Source organism: Mustela lutreola, chromosome 10 (assembly GCF_030435805.1).
Source record: "Mustela lutreola isolate mMusLut2 chromosome 10, mMusLut2.pri, whole genome shotgun sequence".
Taxonomy (NCBI): Eukaryota; Metazoa; Chordata; class Mammalia; order Carnivora; family Mustelidae; genus Mustela; species Mustela lutreola.
In genome coordinates, this window is record NC_081299.1 from 5,373,459 (window position 1) to 5,396,924 (window position 23,466).

A 23,466-nucleotide genomic window follows, 5' to 3' on the forward strand; every position below is an offset into this window, starting at 1 on the left:
TGAGACATCCAGGTGTCCCTCTTCATTCCTTTAATAATAAAAGATTGATGCTTCAGATTCCATTATTTTTCTAGTCACAGGATTTTTAATAATCCAAACTTTTCATATTCACTAAATTCCTTTTAAATCTTCATAAATTAAATGCAAGAGAGCTAAAAACCTGCTAATATTGCCATTGAGTATATTAAGCATGATTAAGAAGAATCCCAAAGACTTTTAAATTTCAGAATCCAAACACTGACTTTTCAAAAGGACAACAGGAGGGGCGCCTGAGTGGCTCAGTCATTGAGGATCTGCCTTCAGCTCAGGTCATGATCCCAGGGTCCTGGGATTGAGCCCTGCATCAGGCTTCTCGTTCAGCGGGAAGCCTGCTTCTCCCTTTCCCACTCGCCCTGCCTATGTTCCCTCTGTCACTGTGTCTCTATTAAATAAATAAAGGAAAGAACTTTAAAAAAAATAAAAATAAAATAAAAAGGACAATAGGAATACCAACAATTGGGATCAAAGGAACTCAGCCTGGAATGAGACTGTGTAAAGTTTAATTAAGAATAGTGAGACTTTACACAATTTAAGAGACATCTGGCACATATGGTTTGTAGACCAACTCAAGATCTCTTGGTGACATTGTTTAAAAAATGATCAGAACTGATACTTTCATTCTCTTTTTTATCCAAAAATGTATATGAATTAGAAAGTTTGATACACACCTTTGTGATGATTGGTGGTACTATTTATTACCTCGCACAGTTTTCTTGTTAGGTGCTGTTTGGAATCATTATGTGTATATAAAGGAATGTTGATGCAAATTTATAGCCAAAAATTAGTTAACACGAAGAATATATCTATATATCTATATACAGATCTCAAATAACTTTCATGATATTTGAAAGTAAAATTCTGGGGATCTGTGGGAGGGAAGGAAGGAGTTAAACACGGTAGGAGGGTGCTGGGACGGGCCTCTGGGCTGACTTCTCATTAGGAAATCTGGTATTTCAGGTTGGACTGGGCCTTGGGAATGGCTGCTCCTTTGTTCAAGAGAAAAAGTACATTAGATCTGGCTGCAGTCTCAGACTTGTGAAAATGAATTCCAGAATTTTCTAGCATAGGAAAGTGAGGTGGCTCTCCAGTACCCTGAACAGAATTTACCCAATGAAGCCGAGAGCGGGAGAGGGCAAGATGGCGTCCCTGATTTCCTGAGGTTATGCACGGTGACAGCCGTGGTCACAGACCCTGCAGAGCCTGGCACCACGGGACACCCATGGTGGTGATTAACTCTACAGATCCTTGCTCAGAGCCTTGATTCTCTTACCACGTATTTCGAGATTAGCTCTATTAAAAGCGACCTTGACCCTGCATTTCTTTATTTCCGGTGGTTTTGTTTTCCTGTTTTTCATCGTTCGGAGTACATTCATTTCTGCTTCTCTGATGACCAGTGTCTGCGCGAGGATTCCTTCTTGCGCCATTTTTCCAAAAGTCGCTTCATCGAACCTGTGACTAATTGGCTAAATAAAACCAACACATACTCCTGGAATTCAGGAGTCTGTTTCGTTCCAGGCCTGATGAAAGGGAGTAAATCGCACGGTTCCTTCTTGTCCTCCGTTATCTCTCCCTTTCCTGCAAAATCATCATCAAAAGAGATGCTGCAAAGTTCTTCATGAATCTAGAGCGGGGACTTTCATTCATTGCCCATTATTCTGGAAATGTCCCCCCAGCCCGCTCCTGGGCCCCCTGCATCTTCCTTATCCACGGACGGCTCGTGTAGGGAAGCCACAGGTCGGAGATGACACCTGGCAGGAAGAAGAGAAAGGGCAGAGAGGTTGGAATGTAAACTAAACGCGAGATTTGTGATTTGGTGGAAAGAGCTGCGGACCGGACGTCTAACCCTGGATGGGGTGGCAGTCAGGAGAGATCCTGCACATTCCTTAGATGCTCAAGCTCTCTGAGAGCACCAAGCATTAATATTTTGGAAGGAAAACATGAACCAGACAGGAAAGGGTAACATTGTCATTGTCTGTTCGCAAGACTGCGAGCTTGAGGAAGCCATGGATTAGGGACCTGGCCTTATCCATCGCTGTGTCCACGGAACCTGGCATTGTGTACCCAGAGTAGACAAGTGTGGAAGTGTTACTCGTGAGCTAAGTCCTGAATGAGACAGTCAATCACACGGGGTCCCGTGTCAAAGGATTCTGCTGGACACTTGTGCTGGATGGGAACATCAGTGGATTGAAACCAGGTTTGGGGTCTAAAAGGCGAGATTTAAGTTCCGGTGCCACGACTGCTGAGCTATGTTATCACTACGATATCACTGCGACTTCACTAAGTGTGCGATCACTTCTCAGCTGGGGGAGCGACGGACCCTCTCCCGGTGTCAAGGTACTCTCTTGTAAAATTGTGTTAAAACACCTTCAGGCAGTTTCTTCTTCAGTGGTGTCCTTAAAGCAACCTTTTTTTGTTGTTGTTCTTTGTTAAGGGCACCTTTAATCTGGCGAATGCTCTGAAATGTTTTGTTTTGATAATTCTTGAAAAATGATAACATTCCACTGCTTGGCAATGCTTCTAAAATAATTGGTGAAATTGTAATAATAGAATTTTTTAAATCTTGGCTCATCTACAACTCCAGACTTTCTGTTGGTTCAGGTTGTTGGACGATTTTGAATCACAGAGGTTTGAGGGAAGCAGCCCACCTGCATAAGGCTAATGGTTTTATAGGAACCCATCCTTCACTCGTAGGACACACTTCTCATGTAGCCTCATGCAAGCTCCTGTGCACTCTGGCCTCCGGCCGTACCTCCTTGCACCCCTTCCTGCCTGCCTCCAACTCACTTCTCGGGGCACAGCCCGCACGTTCGGTGGATGCGGACCTGATCACATCCCTACTGACGCCCAGGGCTGTTTTTCAGTATCCTCCCCCTCTCTCCCTCTCTCTCTCTGCCGCTGTCCTCTCTTTGAGTTCCTCCAGCCAGCTGGACTCAGTTCTCTCAAACTCAGATCTAGTTCTACCCTTCCCTTGGCCTGGAATATTCTCTTCTCCTGTTGCCTGGCCAGCAACTGTCGCTCGGGTCTCACTGTTACTGTCTCTTCTTGGGGCTGGGCCTTTCCCAAGCCCCAAGACTGGAACAAGCATCCTTGGGACATTCTTCCTGGTCATCTCTGTGCCCAGTTCTTCCTCCGTCCCTGTGCCTCACGTAGGAACGTGCTTGTCATATGTTCATTTTACTAGAAAGGGTAGTGCCACCTGGCCAAAGATACACTGTTGGCTTTCCTATGATTATACTCGTTTGTTCAGATGTTGATCCCCTACTCTGTGCTCGGCACGGTTCTGGGGGCAGGGGACACAGCAGCGAACCCATTGCCATAGGTCCTTGCCATCGTGGGATTTACAGCCTGGGAGGGAGAAACTGATAATAAAGGAAGTAAAATCCATAGCATGTTAGATGCTGGAGAACAAGAAAGCAGAAGAGGAGGGTAGGGCATGCTGGATGAGGTGGTGGGCATGTTGCGGTTGTTAGTAGGTTACTAGGGAAGCTTCACGGAGGTGGCATTTGAGCCAAAGTCTGCAGGAAGTGAGGGAGTGAGCTGGAGGGATATTTGGGGAGAACATCTCAGGCAGAGGGAAAGCCTGAGCGGGTGTTTCCAAGAACAGCTCGGAGGCCTGGAGGCCAGGAGCGCAGCAAGCTGGGGTGTAGCAGGAGCAGGGTGGGAAGGGAGAGAGGACTTTGAACTTGACTCCGCAGGCAAAGGGGGTCTCAGCAGAGGAGGTGGGGGAAATCTGACTTAATTTTTAAAAGGATCCCTCTAACCTCTGTATAGATAATTGACTCGAGGGAGGCAAGGCGGGAAGCCAGGAGGCTAGTTAAGCTTTGCAAAAACCCAGGCGGAAGGAGAGTGGTGACTTGACTTCGTAGCTATTAGTGGGGGTGGTGAGAAATGGCTAGAGTCTAGATCTGTTTTGAAGGAAGGGCCAAGAGGGTTTTCTGATGGGCTGAGTGTGGGATGTGAGGGGAAGCAGGGAGCCCAGGAGGCTGCCCAGGGCTCCGGCCTGCGTAACCAGAGGATAGAGCCGCCAGGAAGAGGACAGGCAGGTGGCTGGTAGAGGTTTCAGGGGACAGAGGAGGACCTCTGCCTCATACTTGAGACAAGTATATCTCAAGTATGTCTCATACTTGAGACATGTATTAGTTCGCCAGCATGTGTTTGAGTTCTCACGAAATGAATCTAAGAGGGCAATTTTCTTTAATCTGTACATGGGAGTAAAGAAATCTCATGCAATGTCCCCAAAGGAAGGGGACTAACATCGCCCTCTTGTACAGGATTCTACACCCGGCCCTTTCCTGGGGTGGGGGCGGGCACACCAGGATTCCATTTCTCTTGGAATGGATGTCAACCCAGATTCTGTTTTATTTATTTTTAAAGATTTTATTTATTTATATTAGAGGGAGAGAGTGAGAGAGAGAGCATGCGAGGGAGAAGCAGACTCCTGGCAGAGCTGGGAGCCCGATGCAGGACTCGATTCCAGGACTCCCCGGATCACGACCTGAGCCAAAGGCAGTCGCCCAACCAACTGATCCACCCAGGCGCCCCCGGATTCTGTTTTAGAACCATCAGAACTGCTGTCCACAGCTGAGGTTTGCTTCATTATATAAATAAACTTATTTTTATAGTCAGCTTGTTGGTAAAAAAAAAAATGTAAAACTTCCCTCTACGTCTCGCCAGGCCTGAGCCAAACCACACGAAGTACGATTTCTCTAAGGACCGAGGTCCTTGGGTCATCACAGAACAAGCAGCTATCCATCATGCACGCTGAAGGCCTACTGTGTGCTGGTGGCTCTTCAAGTGCATAACCGACAGGTGTGCAAGGACTCTCTAGCGCGCTGGGGTTTTTGCCGCGGCCCTGGCTCACCTACCTTTCCCGCTTGCTTTCCTTGCGTCCGCTCCTCCCCGAGATGCTCCAGTGCCCCTGCTTTGTCTCTTCTGTTCTTACTGTCGGAAGACCTTTTCTTTTCCCTCTCCCTTCTCCTGTCTTTCCTAGCAGAGTCCCAGCTAGCTGAGCTTGCCCAGGAAGTGATTCTGGGGCAAGTGTGCTCTTACTCATTTTGCATTTTCCCTTCGGCAACTTTAAACTATCTTTTGCATGAACTCCTGGGGGTCCTTTTAACATACTCCAGGCCAAGAAGCCTGAAGGGCCAGGCTGCGGCTGAGAAGCTACTCGTGGATCAGATCTGACCGGATGCAGAGTCCAAAGTGTATTCGTTACTGTGTTTATACATAACTAGTTTGTGACCTTCTCCTCATCTAGAGAGGTTTATATACTCTCCCCAAGAATAGTACTCTTTACACAGGATGCCCCGATTCTTGGTGTTGATAGCCAACACCTGGCAGGAAGAGGCAGGTCGGAGGAAATATTCTTGAAACAAAAGACTGGGAAAGTGCCTGGGTGGCGGCTCAGTCGGTGAGGCATCCGCCTTCAGCTCAGGTCATGATCCTGGGGTCCTGGGATCGAGTCCTGCGTCAGACTCGTGCTCTGCAGGGAGTCTGCTTTTCTCTCTGCCCCTCCCCCATCCATTCTCTCAACCTCTCACTCTCTCAAATAATAAATAAATAAAATCTTTAAAAAAAGATACTAAAAGACTGTGTATGCCATGAAAATGAATGCTAGTAAAGTAGAATATATTGTGGGGCATGTGGGTGTCTCATCAGTGAAGCATCTGACTCTTGGTTTCAGCTCAGGTTATGATCTCGGGGTCATGGGATCAAGCCCTGAGTTGGGCTCTGTGCTCAGTGCATAGTCTGTTTAACATTTTCTCTCTCTCTCTCTCTCAAATAAATAAAATCTTTTTTTAAAATTAAGCTATGTTGGGGCACCTGGGTGGCTCAGTCGTTAAGTGTCTGCCTTTGGCTCAGGTCATGATCCCAGGGTCCTGGGATTGAACCCCACATCGGGCTCTCTGCTCAGTGGGAAGCCTGTTTCTCCCTCTCCCACTCCTCTGCTGTGTTCCTTCTCTTGCCGTGTCCCTCTCTGTCAAATAAATAAAATCTTAAAAATATTAAAAATTAAGCTGTGTTGCTAGATATTTGTATCCAGAAAAATGGATTTATCACTGAGTGAACTTAAAGAAAATATAGCCTGGTCAAAAAATTACTTTTAATTTTAAGCATTGAGTGAGAAACCATAGTTCCTAAGATGGATACATTCTTCCAGCAGCGGGTTTAGTCTGATTGTTTGGGTCTTCGCTGGAATCTGAGTTGTTTTTCAAGAGAACTGATTTCTGATGAAGCTGTTCACATGCTTTTGAAGCCAAGAGAGGGGGTGATTAATTTACATTCTCTTAGGGGCGCCGGGGTGGTTCAAGTCGATTAAGTGGGTTAAGCATCAGCTTTTGGCTCAGGTCATGATCTCAGGGTCCTGAGATAGAGCGACACCCCTCCCCCACCCCCCGCCTTCCTCAGTGGGGATTCTGCTCTTTCCTCTGGCCCTCTCCCTCCTGCGCTCACTCTCTGTCTCTTTTGCAAATAAATAAGGTAACTAAATCTTTTTAAAAATTGCATTGTACAAAAAAAATCGCATTGTACAGACAAGACTGCATGAAGTTATGGAATTGTCTTGGTAGGATGAGGTAAAATGGTGCCCCCAAGTAAGCAAACAAACCCTCACATAGCCCATATCCAGAATCTCAAAGTCGCTGAATATGCAGTGTTTGAAAGGAGAAAAGAAATAAAAGTTTTTTTTTTTTTTTTTTTGGAGCTGCTTCTCCAATGATACAGGTTTGCCATCCTTCATGTTATAAAACAGAGTTGAAGCTTAGTATCATTTTAAGCATGGGACAGAGAGGGATACGTGAGGCTGGGGGAAAGGCAAAAGAAATGAACTTGACGGACCAAAAAAATCACACATCCTTCGAAGACCTCCCCTGTCTCGAGGACAGAAAATGCCTTGGCAGGAGCGATTTCTTCTGCTGTCAGAAGGGAATTGGTTTCCCAGCTGTTCTGGTGTATTTTCCTGATTAGTCTTTGCTCCCACGGTCTAAAAGCAAAGACCGGATCTGAGCACCTACAGTACTGGTCCAGAACTGCAGCTTCCCTCACGGGTGACTCACAGGCGGGAGCAAACCACCTACTGTAACAGCTGGACACAGACCGTGGCGGATGCAGCTCGGCAGCTGCTTGGCCTGACCCCCGAAACCGTGCCATTGGCCGAAGCTCTCACCTTAGTGAAATAGCGAAGCTGGGGTTTAGATGCATGGCTACTGTTACTCATTTCTCCTAAATTGTATTTCTCCATTGCTACTCTAAGATCTTGGAGGTCATCTTGAAGTCTCAACTCAACTTAGGATGGCTAGGACACCAGTCATCATTCAACATCCCACCGCATGAGGAGTGCCTGGGTGGCTCAGTCGGTTGGGTGTCTGGCTTTGGCTCAGGCTGTGACCCCAGAATCCTGGGATCAAGCCCCACTTCAAGCTCCCTGCTTAGCAAGGAGTCTGCTTCTCCCTCTCCCTCTGCCCTGCCACTTGCTTGTGTACTTTCTCTCTTTCTTTAAAATCTTAAAAAAAAAAAAAAAAAAAAAAAAAAAAAAAAAAAAAAAAATTCCACACATGTGCTCTGGTGCATAAGTGACCACTGTCTTGAAGAATAAAGTTATGCTTAGTTTTAAATTTGGTTAGTCTTTGCTATAATTACGATCAGTGTGAAGTGAGCCAGCTTTATAGGAACTCGTTTCTTAAACAGGATGATCTCTTGCTGCATCTCCTCTGCTGTCTGGTATACTGCTCCCCTACCTGGAGGCCAGTTCTCGAGGCTTCAGTAGCGACAGGGAGAGTAGGCACCTGCCCTCAGAAAGCCTCCAAGTCAGCTAGGGCTACAGATTAAAGCGTGAGAATCCTAGATTCGCCAGGGAGTGCAAATAAGATGCCATTACAGAGAAGGTGAGAGTATTTTGGGGGTCAGTCTATACCCCAAAGCCTGTGTCTTCCAGCCTCCCATTTTATTTTCCATTACCATTGTTTTGCAGAAATTGTTCTGCCGAGTATCTCCTCCCTTATTCTAGTACATTCTGGCCCTCACGTGGTACACAGCACTTTATGCACAATGCCTGCCGAGTCAGTGTTTGCTGACATAATTGAATGGGGGAAGGCTTTGTGGAAAGGCAGAGCTTGGGCACAGCTTGAGATGAGGGGGGTTAGGGGGGTGCGGTGACATATTGCCCATATATGAGTCATTTGTTCTGGGCCTTGAGGAAGGGCTTGCAAAGTCAAAACAGAGCGGAGACAGATGCCAGGTTGAGGAATGAGCTACAGCGGAGCTGAGTGTTGGGTTGATGAAATACGGGGTCAGGGAGGAGGCCAGCCAAGACGTTGCTCTGGATGGGGTGTTAGTGCGGCCGGCTCTAAGAGCAGGGCCCTCCGGAGGTGGGTGGATGTGCCCACGCACGAGCCTGTCTTTCTCTCCCCATTTCGTGCTGGGGACATGCTCTTCATTTGTGTTAGTGCGTGTGTTATATTCTTGGTGGAGTTGGGGGCGCGGGCGGGGTGTGTTTGGAGGAGTTCGTAGTTCCTTTCTTTATGTTTTATTTTTCATTAGTTTCCTCTGGAATTGGGTGGTTTTCAGGAAAGAGGTTGAATGCATTTAGCAAAACTATTGGAAAACTGGAATGGGAAAATGAAAGTTTCTCTCTCTTTTTTGGTTCTCTTTTCAGTTTTTCCTGGTCCCCTGGATGACTTTAGAGAGAGAGGCCACAGATGAAGAAAGGGAATTCTGTAAAACCAGAAAGATATCTAGCTGGGGGCAACTGCTGGAGACAGGGAAAGCAAGAAGAAACAGCAGGTTTGGGAAAATAAGTGAGTTTCTGTGTTGGCCCTCAAGGAAGAGCTGGAAATTGCCATTTGGAATCAGGGCTTGAGCTCAAAAGTCAGAGCTGGAAAGAGATTTAGCTGCAAAGATGGTAGTTAGAAGTGAGGGGACAGTGCCCGGGGAGAGCAGGTAGAATGGGGTCCGTCCTTTTTTTTTTTTTTTTAAGATTTTATTTTATGTATTTGTCAGAGAGAGAGAGAGTGAGAGAGAGAGCACAAGCAGAGGGGAGGCAGAGGCAGAGGGAGAAGCAGGTTCCCTGCTGAGCAAGAAGCCCCATGTGGGTCTCCGTCCCAGGATCCTGGGATCATGACCTGAGCTGAAGGCGACACCTAACAACTGAGGCATCCCTGGAAGGGGGTTCTTAGCTGGGGTCCATGGTGAGTCCAGTGATTGAAGTTTAAGGCTCTATAGCCACCAGAAACTGTGAGCAATATTTTCTGTGAGTTTCCGCCCGGCATGCTGGGATGGAGTGTGTCTGTAACTTTGGTCAGGTTCTTAGAGGTATCCAAAGGTTAAGAAATCGCTGCCGCAGAAGGGGAAGATGAGTCCAAGAAGGTCAGAGCCCTGAGGAGAAATCAGCATTGAAAGAGTTAGCAGAGAGGAGCCATGGAAAGAGGCCAAAGAGATTAGGAAGGCAGAAATCTATCCCGGAAGTCAGGAGGATGTGGAAGGCAATGGAACGCGTGGGAGTGTGGGCCGCAAGGTTCAATGGTATCTTAAAGTCAGATAGGATTAAAAGAACAGGTTCAATAGCCTGCTGGGAAGTCACTGGTGACTTTCCCGAGAGCCGTGTGAATGGAAAGCACATTGTGATAAGCGGAGAACGGGATTCAGGAAGGGGGAGTAAGAGTGGCTTTCTCTTTCTGGAAGGTTAACATTTGACAAGAGTGAATATTTACTGTGTTCCTGAGAAGGGCTGGAACTCGTGACATTCACTGTAGACGTGAGCAAGGTGACATGGGCTTTGGTTCTCATGGATCTTAGGGTCTCTTGGGAGAGATAGGCACTAATCAAATAACGACACAAATTAAGTGTATCATCACAAACTGGGTCAGGGCTTTGATGGGAAAAAACATGGTGCCCAGCACTGAAACCCAATCTGGGGTCCAAGAAGGACCCCTGAGGACATGACCATTGAGCTCAGACCTGATCAGCTCCCAAGGGAGACCAGGAGTGAAATGGCTGGGCAAGGGAGCAGAGGGCAGAACATTCTAGGCAATGAGGGAAGTCAAAGCAAAGTGTAGAAAGAGAAAGGCCAGTGATAGCAGGCCATGCTGGGTCTTTTAAATGACAATAAAGATCTGAGTTTAAGAACATTGAGGAAGCTGCCAACTTGTGGAGTCAAACACAGTTTTGTATTTTGAAATAACGTAGAGGAATCCAGGGGAGAAACGATGCTAGCTTGGACCAGCTTCCTGGCAAAGAAGGCAAAGAGAAGAGGAGGGATTGAGGAATCATGCAGGAGCTCACACAGCCCCAGAAGGCAGGAGACAGAACAGCAAGACTTAGGAAGGACCAGCAAAAGGTTAAGTTTTTCTTTAGGGGCTGAACACTGAAGCTCATTTGTAGGCAAAGAGAAAGAGCAGAGGAGAGAGAACTTGAAGAAATACTAACCAGTGGAGGAGATACAGGTCTTCAAATCAGAAATACTGCTCTCTAGATTGAGAAGACAGGGCTGGTGAATTTGCAGGTGTGGTTACAGGTAGAAAGGGGGCAAAGTGAGGCTTGAAGACTTGATCCATAAAAGGGGGCTTGTATGTGTTTTGGAGTGAGGCTGCAGCCTCCCAAATAATAAGGCAGTCCTGGGCTGTGGAGGATGAACAGCAAGAAGTTCCGAGATGGTTCACAGAGGGGACCTGGTTGCCATCTGTGTATTTGTACAAACACTGCCCGATCCTTCTATCACCAAATCAGTCCTTGGGTTTTATAATTGGAAACAGAGTCAGGGAATTTTAATATGTCCAAAGTGGCTCTCTTGAGCTGTACTAAGAAATTCTTTTTTCCTCCAAATCCATGAGGTGGTTTGTTCAACAGCTGGGATTGGGATTGGGGTTGGGTGGGTGGGTGTGGTACAGCAAGGAAGAGCTCATATCCCAGACAGTCGAGTTATTCCTCAGGAGAACTGGATCATTGTGTTACAGACGAGACAGCCGCACAAGTCTGAATTTCCAAAGGCACGTTCATTTGTGTTTCCTACTACCAATTAAGTCCAGCTGTAGGGACACCAGTGGACTCAATCCATCTTTAAAAATCAACGCTGATTTTCAGTGTACTAAAACAGATGCAGTGAGAAGTCATGTGTCTCATGTCTCCAAACAAATGTGCTTAGTTAATGTCCTAGCTCAGAAAGAGAATTAGAATTTTCAGTTGACTTCTAAAAAAATTATGAAGGATTAATGTGCATCCCCCCCCCCACCTTTTTTTGATACAGTTGTGGGAAAGTTGGACTCTTTTCAACACAACGGATCTTTGTTGCAGAATCTCTGAGTGGATCTATGCATTTGTGGGGACTCATAGTCTTTTCCTGGGTCCATGAGCACAGCTTTGTCACAAAAATGGCTTTTCACTCCAAGATGTATCTTCTCTGAAGGTCAGAGGGAGGTGCGTGGTATGAAGGTGCCATGTTGGATTAGAAATGAGCAGTGCAGAACCGGCTACAGCAGTGGGCCTGCTTGGCAATCTTGAAATAAATGCAGCTGGGATAATTTCAATTTTTGATTCAACCCTTGGCAAGCCTTTAGTGTACACAGCCCTTCCCTCCCACCCCCAAACCTGTGGAGGAGGCTCAAAGGCTGGTTGTACTCAATGGTCATTATTCTGTCTCTTGGAATTGCCAGTAAACACTAGGTCAGCTCTGCGTCCTGCCCAGGTTCAGTTAGCACTCTGGGAAGAACTTCCTCTTCCTCTGAGAGTTAATACATCTAATTGTTGAGCATAGCACTTTGTTGTGTTTGATGAATATTAGCTATTATTTCAAAACATGATAATTATTTGGGGTTATTCCCTTCCTAGGACTCGATGTGTACCCCCAAAGGGTCATGATTATGGAGCACATTTCCTTCTCTATGCATATGGTCTCTTGGTTCTAGGCTGACATACCCAGGTTTTATACCACATGAGTTCCAAGGACACCATTCACCGCTGGGAAAGTGCTTTTCAGTTGCACAGCGGCTCTGAAACGGGCTTCTGTGTTACAAGGTTTCAAGTGCTCACAGCTCACAATTCGCTGGTAGAACCAGATAAGTTTAGCAGCCGACAGTCTCTCCCCCCTTCTCAGTCGATTCCTTTCTGAGTTCCCAGGAGAACTAGGTTTTGGAATTTTCCCTAAATGTCTATCCTCCTAGGGCTGAATCGAACCTTTGGCGTTTCCTGTTCCATACTGGGAACCAGAAGCTTTCTGAATTATCTCATAGGACATTTCCTGATCTATGAATCTTGAGAGCATGAAGATCATGTTTTCCCCTCATCATCTCCTGATCTCAGTCTCCAAGGAGCATGTGTGTGTTTCATTACAATTCCACCGGTTCCCGCGTTCAGTGATAAATATGTGGGTTACAGTGTGTACATTCATATACAACACCAAAGGTTACCAGTGTGGATTTATTGCTTGTTACATCATTTTACTGTGGGGATGATTCACTCGATCAGTTTATTTAGCAATGAGGGAATATTAAATAAGGCAACTGTACCAACTTACACCAGCCCTAGCTTCGCTGGGTCCACCACCTCTGCCCTCTCCTAATCAGTGGCTTGATAAGGTCAATCATGCTCACAGAGATGGGCCTGTCACGGAGACAGCTGTCTCTACTCAGGGACTTCCAGAACAAGAGGACACCATGTGTCTGAAAACAAAGGTGGTCTTCTCATTGATGACTTCATTTTCACTTTTAAGGTCTGAGTATTCTTCTCTTGCTATTGTTTACTTGATCCTTTGTTGTTTGGATGACGTTGTTCTGAATGCTAACTCCAGAACAAGGTTCTCCCGTCCTGTGTCATCCTGATCAGAGTTATTTTATTCCACTCCACTGACCTCAAATCACTGGTCACAAAACCCTTGATGTTCAATTAGGAATAAGTAAGTTATTACTTATCAAAGGATCAAAGTTAAGCCATGTTTATTAAAAATTGGGTGTTTCTGGGTGGGGGGGATGAGGGACATAGGGGATGGGGATTAAAGACTGCACTTGTGATGATGAGCACTGAGTAATGTATAGAATTGTGGAAGCACTATATCGTACATCTGAAACTGATAGAACACTGTACATTACACTGGAATTAAAATTTTGAAAACTTTATAAAAAAAGGGATATGTCCATCGTTTTATTTTTAAAAGCTTCCCACATGCAGAAATGTTGAAAGAACTGTAGAGTGAACACCCTTGTACCCGTCGGTCAGTGTCTACAGTTGTCATTTTCATATATGCATTTACTATACAACCATATATCCATCCATTCATCCATCGTATCTTTTTAGTTTTTGAAATGTTGAAATAATTTTAGATTTCCAGAAAAGTTCCATGAATAATACATACAGTTCCCAAATACCCTTCATCACCTTCCCCTAAGATTATCATGTTACAAAACCATAATACAATGACCAAATCAATATTAGAATTAATCAACACAAAATTAACATTATGACACTATTTTTTAAACCTTTGAATAGTGATTTTTTTATTTTTTAAGGATTTTATTTATTTATTTGAGAGAGAGAAAGAGAAGAAGAAGAAAGAGAGGAGGTGGAGGGTCAAGAAGACTCCATACCAACCTTGACGCTGGAAGTGGGGCTCAATCCCACGGTCTTGAGATCATGACCTGAGCTGAAACCAAGAGTTGGATACTTAACTGACTGCACCACAGAGGTGCCCCGTGAGTTTTTTTTTTTTTTTTAATTTAAAAAATTGTTTTTCCGACCAGAATTTACATAAAAACTTGGGGAAAAAATACTACAACACTATTAAACGAATCTACAGATCTTATTCAAAGTGCCTCAGTTTTCCCATGAAGGTCCTTTCTCTGGTGCAGAATGCAATCCTGGACCCCACCCTCCATGTAGTTGCTGTGTGTCCTTAGCCTATGATCAGTGAAAGCCCCTCTGTCTTTGTTTATCTTACCCTTGACCCTTTTGATGTGTACTAGCCACTTACTTTGTTGAAGGTCCTTCCGATTTGGGTTTCTCTGACGTTTTCTTGTGATTAAATTGAGACTATGCATTTTTTTGCAAGAAGACCACAGAAATGAGATTATACCCTTCTCTGTTTATCACATGGTGGGGGTAGGCATTTTGGCACTCTATATAATTGTCACAGATATATCTTTCATCCCTTGGTTAAGGGGTTGTATGCCAGTCTTTTCCACTATAAATTTATGATTTTTCACTTTGTAAATAATAAGTGTTTTGGAGGAGATACTTCAAGACTACACAAATATTCTGCTTCTCCTTAAATTTCACCTACTGATTTTAACAGGCATTGGAGGGGTTTTGCCTATGCTCTCTAATGGTGATTTCCCATGTCCCTCATTCTTTCTACATTGATTGGCTGGGATTATACCTTAAGGAAAAGGTGTCCCCTCTTATTTATATATTTATTTATTTAATTAATTCATCTTTCTATCTGTTCCATTATTTATTTATATCAAGATGGAGTCAAGGATCATTCTTTCACTTTTGGGTATAATCCAGTATATCTCAATTTATTTTGTTGCTCCAATTGTCCGTTGGGTCATTGGAAAGCTCCCTTCTGTTGAACTTCAGCATTCTTTGGACCTGTTCTGACATTTTTGGAGCACTTTCTTACTTTCTGGCAACATAAGATGTTGAAGGTTTATTTTGTATTTTCCCTATTTTTTTTGAGGAGCCCTGGGTTGTTTTATGAGAGAATGGTGCTTAGAAACCAAGATCTGGGCACTAAGTGTGCTTAAGGCTATGGGAGTCCCATCGCCCTCCCCATGATGCAGATAAGAAGTGTGTGTGTTATTAATGTGTACCACCTGTATTTCTGTGTTTATCCATCTGTGTGTGTGAGTAGATGTGTGTACATATATATTTACAGATTCATATTCACATATAATAGACCAACTTGTAGCTCTGCAGGGGAAAACATGGTTCTCATTATCCACAGTGTATTAACTTATTTGTCCAATCCCCAAACACACATCAAGTAGTTTCAGAATTGCTAATTCATAGTCCCTGCCAGAGAGACAAATTTGCTAACCAGAGCCCAATATTTGTACACTAGCCTTTTTGTCTTTAGCTCTATGGTTTGTAGCCAAAAGTTGTTTAGCTTAGTTCCTTTCTTCCCTACCCTCTTCACAGTTGTGTTATTCATTTGTAATACAGTCAAGTTCACGTTATTGCTTGTGTTCTGCTTTGGATTTCTTCCGCACCTTGGTTGCTTCAAAATATTTATACTTACTTTTTTGATGTGTGGGGGACCAACATTGCTGTGACTCTGAAGTTGGAGTAATACAGAATGTCCAGCCAGGGAAGTGTTGTCTTTCCCCTATTCTTCCCTCCACATTCCCATCTACTCCTTGCAGGGGATCGATCTCGTTTGTGTCTGGATTATCCTTCCTACACTTCTTTTGCACACAGTAGTAGATTCACAAACTGCTCCTTTTCTCTCTTTTGTGAATCCATCTTATTTATGATGCATTTCACAGTAAGTGGCGGCTGTCAGTATGTGTTCACCCTAAACACTTCGGCATACTTGTCATTAGCTAAACTCCAATTTATAGGCATTTCCCCCCTTTTTATTTCTTTTAAGATAAAAGTCACATGCTGTAAAATTCATGAATCTCAAGTGTACCACCGGATACATTTTCACAAATGTATACACTTGAGTGAGGCAAATCCCTAAGAAAACGTGAGGGGGTTACCATGACCTCGTAAGGTTCCATTGTCCTTCCCAGCTACTTCCTGCTCTAGCTCTGAGACAGCCCGTATCCTATTTCTTTTTTCTGCCATTCATTGCTTTGGCCTGTTCTACACTCTGTATACATGAAATTATACAATGTGTACTCTTGTGTGAAGCTTCTTTCACTTGGCCTGTCTTTGGAATACATCCATGTCGTGGTGTGGATCCCTAGTTCACTCCTTCTACTGCATTAACACACAACTGTAAACATACCAGTGTACACAGGATGAACGGGGAAGGCGTTCCCTTTCTAGGGAGTGAGACTTTCTCCATCTGATGGTTCAGAATCTCTTGTTGTTGTGTTGCAGTGCCGTGCTTCATATATTTTAAATTATTTTAAATAATTTAACTTTAAACACATTGCCTTGTGCATATATGCATAGTGCTTTTCTTTTCCTTTCTTTTTAAAGATTTTATTTATTTATTTGAGAAAGAGAGCAAGGGGAAAGGCAGAGGGAGAGGGAGAAGCAGGCTCCCTGCTGGGCAAAATACTTTTTTGTATTTTGTAAATGCTGTATTTGTAAATGCTGACTGCAGGTGTCCCCTCCACCCGTCTCACTGTGGGGTGGAGGGATGGAGGCCTGTGTCGTGCTCGGTGGCCCAGGTCAGCGAGGTGCCCTGCTCCCACCTGTGGGAGCCCAGGGAGCCAGTGCAGGGCTCGATCCCAGGATCCTGGAATCATGACCTGAGCCGAAATCAGATGCTCAACCGATCAAGCCACCCAGGTGCCTCACATAGTGCTTTTCATTCAAAAGCTCAGTGTTAAAACACAAGTAGAGGCTTTCCGTATAGACAGAGAAATGTCCTTTAAGACTTTTAACATTTAAAAAAAAGACATTTAATATTGAAAAATTCATCCCACAAAAGCCTTAATTCAGTACCTATTTATTGAATATTACATGCAAGTTATTGCATTAGATGCTTGAGAACACAGGCATGAAGAAGACAGAGGCCTGGCTGTGCGTGTTTTCGGGCATTCAAGGAACACTGGGACACTATCAGAGAGGGGATTTCCTATGAAGAATCCCAATCATCATCCCATTTGTTTGTCCAAATCATATGAGAAATGCAGCAATCTTCAAAAACAGTAGTCCTTGGAGAGAAGCTGACCGTGGTTTTTGCAGCTGTCATGTGGGCTCAGGGTCACGGAGAGGATCAGGGAATATGTGAGAAGACAGTGGGAGCTCCTGCAGGCCCGGAGCCCTGCTGCCAAAGGGGGGCTGGCATCAGGAAGTGTGTCTCACCTCTGGCAGCAGCCCCTGAAACACAGGTGGGAGCAGGGCACCTCGCCGACCCTGGCCACCGAGCGCGACCCAGGCCTCCATCCCTCCACCCCACAGTGAGAGGGGCGGAGGGGGCACCTGCAGTCAGCATTTACAAAAGGCCACAGGAACCCTTCACCCCTTCTCATGCACAAAATAAGGCAAAGTGTGGCTCAATCATTTGCTTCAGGACACACCTTGGAAGGCGCTCGACGAACGCTAATTTAGTTGAAAAGATGCGTCTATTTAAAGTCTCTCTAGGAGTGCTTGGGTGGCTCAGTGGGTTGGGCGTCTGCCTTCCGCTCAGGTCATGATCCCAGGGTCCTGGGATCAAGTCCTGCATCGGGTTTCCTGCTCAGCGGGGAGCCTGCTTCTCCCTCTTCTGTCTGTTTCTCTGCCTACTTGTGCTCTCTCTCTCTCTCTTTCTCTGTCAAATAAATAAAATCTTTGGGAAAAAAAAATCTCTCTCACGCACTCCCACAAATAAAAAATAAATAAATAGTAAAAACCAAAATCTCTCTCTCTCGCTCTCTTTTTAAAGTCTTACTGAGTAACCTGTAAAAAAACTTTTTGGTATAAATTCAGTAACTTCTAGGCTTAGACATGATAAATGCTTTTTTATTTTTAAAACAAAAATATGAACTGGAATGGAAACGACTTTCTTCCAAAACACTTTAAAGAAACAAATTATCATGTGGAATCTCATTTTGAATGAATCAGAGTACAGTAAATCTCAAAATATCCCCCGAACTGCCCACTGTGGTTTGCTAAACAGGAAAATGACTTCAGCAGGATGGTCTTTTTCCCCTAGATTCACAGCAGGCAGCCCTTTGTGCTGCTCCGAAAACATCTTAATTCTTCCCCAAGTACCATGTTTCTTGGAATTGTTCACCGGAAATTAATAGTATTCTGAGTTTTAAAGTAATTCAAACCACCAGTGACTTTGTCGTAGCGTTTCACAGTAGCATACGCAGGCAAGCCAGCCAATTAGGACAGCCTTAGTCACCAACGCACACAATATCCCTCACACAAAGACATGTGTTTCCGTCCTAACTGTGTCCACCAGGCTGCCCTACTGGTTAACGACAACAAACAAGACCCATGAGTAAAATATGTTGGATAATGTCAAGGATGAAGGGGGAAAAAGTTGGGCAAAGGCAGATCTTGAACCTGCTGAGGTAGAGGAAGAAGAGAGGCTGCAATGATAGATTGGGTAGCCAGAGAAGGCGTTGCTGGGGAGGTGATATTTGTGTAAAGCCCTCAATGGTATCTGAGTCATCTGGGGAAGCGTGTTCTAGGCAAAGGGAAGAGCATGTGCAAAGGCCCTGAGGCAGGAGTGTGTCTGAGGAACAGGAGGGCATAGTTGGAGTGTAGTGAATGAGGCGGAGAGGAGTGAAGAATGAGGATAGAGAGGGAACAGGGGCCACGTCATGAAAGACCTCAGAGCAAGGACTTTGGCTTTTACTCTGAAGGATGGGGAAATCATTGGAAGGTTTTGAACTGAGAAGAAAACTGACCTCAATGGCGTCCCCACACCGAAAGCAGAAAGGGCGGTTGAGAGGCTCTGTTAAACCTGGGACTGTAGCACAGAAACTCCCGTGAAGAAGGGAAAGCCCATTTTCAGTGTTTAAAGACAGGCTAGGTCTCCCCAGACAAGGGAAAATAAGAGAGCAGAGCATTCGTTCGCATAACTGAGCAGTTGGGGACTAAAAGTGTGATGTTATTTTTAGAAGATAGCATTTTTTTTTTTTAATGCCCTGCTCCTGGTTTCTTGTATCTTTTAGAGAACACATGGGGTAAAGATAAGGAAGCACAACCTTCCAAGTATAGCAACGAATTAGGAGGCCTTGTTTCTAGTTCGGGTCCTGACTTTGACCTTGTAATATCCTAGGGTTGGTTACGTAAATCTTGAGCTTTAGTTTCCTCTGTGGGGAGCGTAATTGTTAATTACTTTATGGAATTATTTTGTCAAGTAATAACATGTTAATAGTGTGACAGTCATAAAATACTCGGAGTGTCTTTGAAATAGGCATGACACAGAACCACGGTGGTGACCTATTAGTGTCGCTATTATAGGAAACACATGGCATTTTAGCCCCGAAAAGGCTCATGGACAGGAAAAACTGTGGGCGATGGGGAGTGACTGGTGTGAAGCTGGAAGGAGATGAGTGGTGTGGAGAATGACATTTAACTTCAGGACCTTTTGATGTTTTGGGGCCAGGATTTTGCAATGCTGCTTTTTAAAAAGGGACGGTTCCTGAGCAGGATGTGGGACCGAGAGGGTGCGTGTTAAGGTGAATCGCCTCCCAGGCCCGGGATATGGCACCAGGGCCCCTGTCACCTCTCTACCTTATTCATACTCTGCTGGTGCCTTTGACTTGAATAATGTGTGGTTTTGAGCCGTGTATTCAAAAGGCTGGCAGGGTTGACCTGTAGCAGAGATGCCATGGCTCATCGTACGTATATAGAGGTACGAGATACTTATTTTCTTCATTACATATTAATTTTCAAACAAAACTCTGCAATCCCCAGTAAGTTGGCACAACGCTTGATGAAAACAAGGCAGACTCCGGTGGATCTTCCGTAAAGATACAGGAGGGTTAGTTCAGATGTCGCCTGGAAGACGGGACTAGAGGACCTCTGTCCATTAGGGTCAAGGTGTCTGTTGCTCTGATAAGATCCTTTAAATGCTTTCTTAATTCATTCAACAGATATCTTTTGAAAATATACTGTGTTGGGTGCTCCAGAGTCTTAAAGGATGAGTAAGACACGGTGCCTGTCACCAACGAGCTTATAACCGAACAGAGAAAGAACTATAAAACCAGGCAGTATGTGTCATGGGTCATGAGCAGTCATGAGGGGGCTGTAGAGGTGACAGTGGGGAGAATCCTCTGGCTCAGAGACCAGGAATGCTTGGTGGAGGAGCGGATGACTGGGTGAGTGTGAGGAGGGCCGTGGTGCATCCACATAGAGGAGATAAAAAAGCCAAGCGATGGCTGGATAAGGCTTCTCAGAGGGGATACACCTGCCAGCGAGGGCTTCACGGGCACAAGGGAGACAAGAGGAGGACATTACGGGGCCAAGTGCCCCACCTGAAACCCACTGGTTATGTTAGAGAAGGGTGGCCACCAGTTAGGACAAGGGGGGGGGGTGCGCTCTGGGAGAAAATGCTGGGGACGGAGACTTGGGCCAGATTTTATACTTGAAAGTCAGGTTAGATGTTTGCAGCTAGTGGAGGGAAGATCTCTGTCCCAGCTGAGCTGGGACCTTTGCAAAGGGCATTCTAGGGACACAGATCTGCAGTGAGGGAGAGGATGAACTGAAGGGCGGGGGGAGTTAGAGGGGAGGGGAGAGGATCAGCGGGAACAGGAAGCAACAAGAGAGACGGGCAAGAATGAGACTTACGGGGAAAAGACTAAGACGACTTGAGGACCAGGGACCGGGGATCATGAAAAGGAATCCCAAGATCCGGGACTATGGAAGGGAAGGGAGGCAAAGATTCCTCCAAAGGGCTGGCTTTACGGAAACCTGGAAGACGGTGGCACGGAATAGGGAAGTCCAAGGTGCCGTGTCAGTCTGGAGGACGATTATCAACCCAAGCCCGCAGAGTCGCGGAGACCAGCCGTCGTCAGTTGGGCACCTTGACCTCTGAAGGTGTGTGATTAATGGACGCGTGGTATTTCTCAATGCCTCATCCGCTCAGCACCATCTAATCTCCTGGAACGTGATCAGATGTCGGGCTCCTGCTGTTTGAATTTATTTCCATTGGTTGTCTGTGTCAGCATGGAAGCGGACGTTTGTGCAGCTTTGGTGGAGAATAAAGGTCATGTACATACGTGCTTATTTCTAAATGAGCTGTAATTATATGCACAACTCAGGACTCCATGACTCACCTCTGCCCTCATTAACTCCACCCCATGAACTGCCTCTTTATTTCAAACATGAAGTCACTTCAACGACTTCACTTTTTAAGTCTTGGCAGAGATTTAATGACTTTCTTTTTTTTTCTCTCTCTCTCTTAAAGGAACCCAAGAGTTTGGATGCCACACTCTCGTGAGAGCCACCAAGGACTTGGAGAGAGACACATTGGTTCCCCAAGAGTGGGCGGGTCTGTATTCCTCACTGAGATGGGACCTCGTTTCCCGCACCATCCCCTGGAGGGGAGAGCAGGGCACGGTGTCTGTAGCTAGTGAGAATCTTTTCCCCCATTCCCCTTGCACCAAAGATCAAAAAGCATGGTGGACATTTTGGTTTCTTAATCCAAGTTGACTTAAACGCCCAGTGAGGGGAGAGAAGTAAAACAAATAGGAGTGTAATATCCTGCTTTTAGCTTTGAGAGAAGCAGTTCACAGGAAAAGGCTATAAATCAGGAGAGGTTGGTGGCTGGTCCTGTGGCCCAGCACCAGGGATGCTTTCCACAGGGCAGTGAACTAGAGGGTAGAAGAAAACACTGGAATCCCTTCAAATCCCTGCATACACTCATCTCAACACGTGTTTGTTGAGTCGTGGCTATGGTTAGAAGATTGTTTTCAGCACAAAAGAGAGTTTCTGCTCTTTGCTATGATAAATATATGTATTGATATAGAGTAATTTCTAAGGTCGTGAGAGGGATTTGCAGGACAGAACTTAGAATCCTCTGTAGGTGTGCGATGCAGCCTTCACAAACGCAGTCTTGGAAACCAGTATCTTTACTTGATGACACTGAAAGTATCCCTCCTACCCCTAGCTCCCAAAACTGTGGTACTTAAAATACTTTTAACCAGGAAATACTACAAACATAAAAGAAGGACTCCCATGAGCTTTAAGATTTATTCAGGCTGAACCTTCATGGGGTGCCCACAACATGCGGTTGAATATCTTACAGAATTCGGGGACCACAGCAACTATATGAGGCCGTTTTATCAGCCCCATTTTAGAGATGAGGACACTGAGGCTCCAACAGGTTGAGTAACTTCCCCAGCTTCATACTAGTGAGTGGTAGATTGGGGACTGAAGCCTAGGTGCTCAGGTTGTAAATTCTCCTCTCTTCTACCCTACCAAGGCTGCCCCACGAGAAAAGACACCAGAAACGGACTCATCTGGGCCTATGGAAACAAAGTACCTACACCCTGAAGTGAACAGAATTAAAAATCCTCTTGATAAACAGACCTCAGAGCGCTGGGCTGTTTGGTTTCAGAATCTCTTGTCACCTACCCACCCTCTCCATTTTGGGGTTTAATGTTCAACGAGGTTATCACATGGAAATCCAGCAAGCAAATCTTAGGAGATTTTCAGGCCAAATTGTAAAACCCATAATGTTTACATGGTCTAGATAAAATTTTATTGTCTATTTATATTTCAATTTCCTAAATGCCGATAGCAAAACTGCCCTTATATAAACACAAGAAGAAATTCCCAGCACTCAAATACTACTTTTATCTACCTTCCCTATCTCGGAGCTTCTAGAAAGATGCATCTAGAAAGCATCTAGAAAGAAGCATCTAGAAAGATGACATCTTTTCCAACCACCATCCTCCTGCACCTGCTCCTGTCACTGGACGTAAGTCTAAGGTTCCTCTAAAGTTAATGATTAAAATATTCGAGTGGACATTATTCATCATTTCTTGGGAGCATTCTTGGGTCATCCATTAATGTGCATTTCTGAAACAGCATAAGGTAGATTCTTAAATGGCGCAGTATGGATTCTGATCTGGAGAGAATTTCACCTATTATGAATGGTTTTTATATGAAGAGCCACCCGTAGATCTCCACTTTTGAACATTTCCCCTCTTCACTAGTAGTCAAGATTGTCAAGGCCACTTCCTCTTTGATCAGGTTGTTATTCAACCAGAGTCTTTTTTCAAGGGAACAGCCCTTCTGGAGAAGGGTTCAGAAACCCACAGATTCCTACCAAAAGAAATTCCTATATTCTTATCCAGTGCCTGTTTCAAATACGTGTCTCTAAACATAATTCCTTTTATCATCCAGACTCTTCTGATTCATTCGAAAGAAATTCAGAGCCAAATCAAGGTTTTTAAGCAAATATTTCTAAGGAGCGTGTTGTACAAATTTGACCTATTTTAGCTTCCCCAGGAGGTTATTTCAGGTCGATGAATAAGGATATGTTCATGAAGAGCAGAGAATACATTTGTTGATTCTTAAAAGAAAACTCAGATTTGGTGAGACTTGAAGTTTTTCTTTGGTGATTCATAATCAGTTTTGCAACTTGAAAGCAGTTGATGAATCATTCAGTTTACGAATCTGCTGTCACTTCCTTAGAGAGAAGGGCTCCCTTTTCCTTATGGTTTTCTGAAGTTTGATTCAGTTATCTGAAAGCTATCAAGGTAGCCTCATGTCTACTACCTCGCAGAGAAAGAGGATGTTATATGCCAACATCAACTTTATTGCCAGGTAAGAGGCTGGGGACTAGTGGTGTAAATTGTGTGAGTTGTCACTGCTCTG

General features: G+C 44.8%; 1 long non-coding RNA gene across 2 annotated transcripts; it reads left to right on the top strand.

Moving 5' to 3' along the window:
- Positions 1-963: 963 nt before the first annotated feature.
- Positions 964-22,617, top strand: LOC131809709 (uncharacterized). Of its 2 annotated transcripts, XR_009345266.1 has the most exons (4): positions 964-2,373; positions 13,533-13,715; positions 21,050-21,133; positions 22,067-22,617. It is a non-coding gene; the product is annotated as an uncharacterized LOC131809709 (long non-coding RNA). The 2 variants fall into 2 exon arrangements; XR_009345265.1 differs by lacking the exon at positions 13,533-13,715 and having other exon boundaries at positions 992-2,373; positions 22,067-22,172.
- The last annotated feature ends 849 nt before the right edge of the window (positions 22,618-23,466 follow it).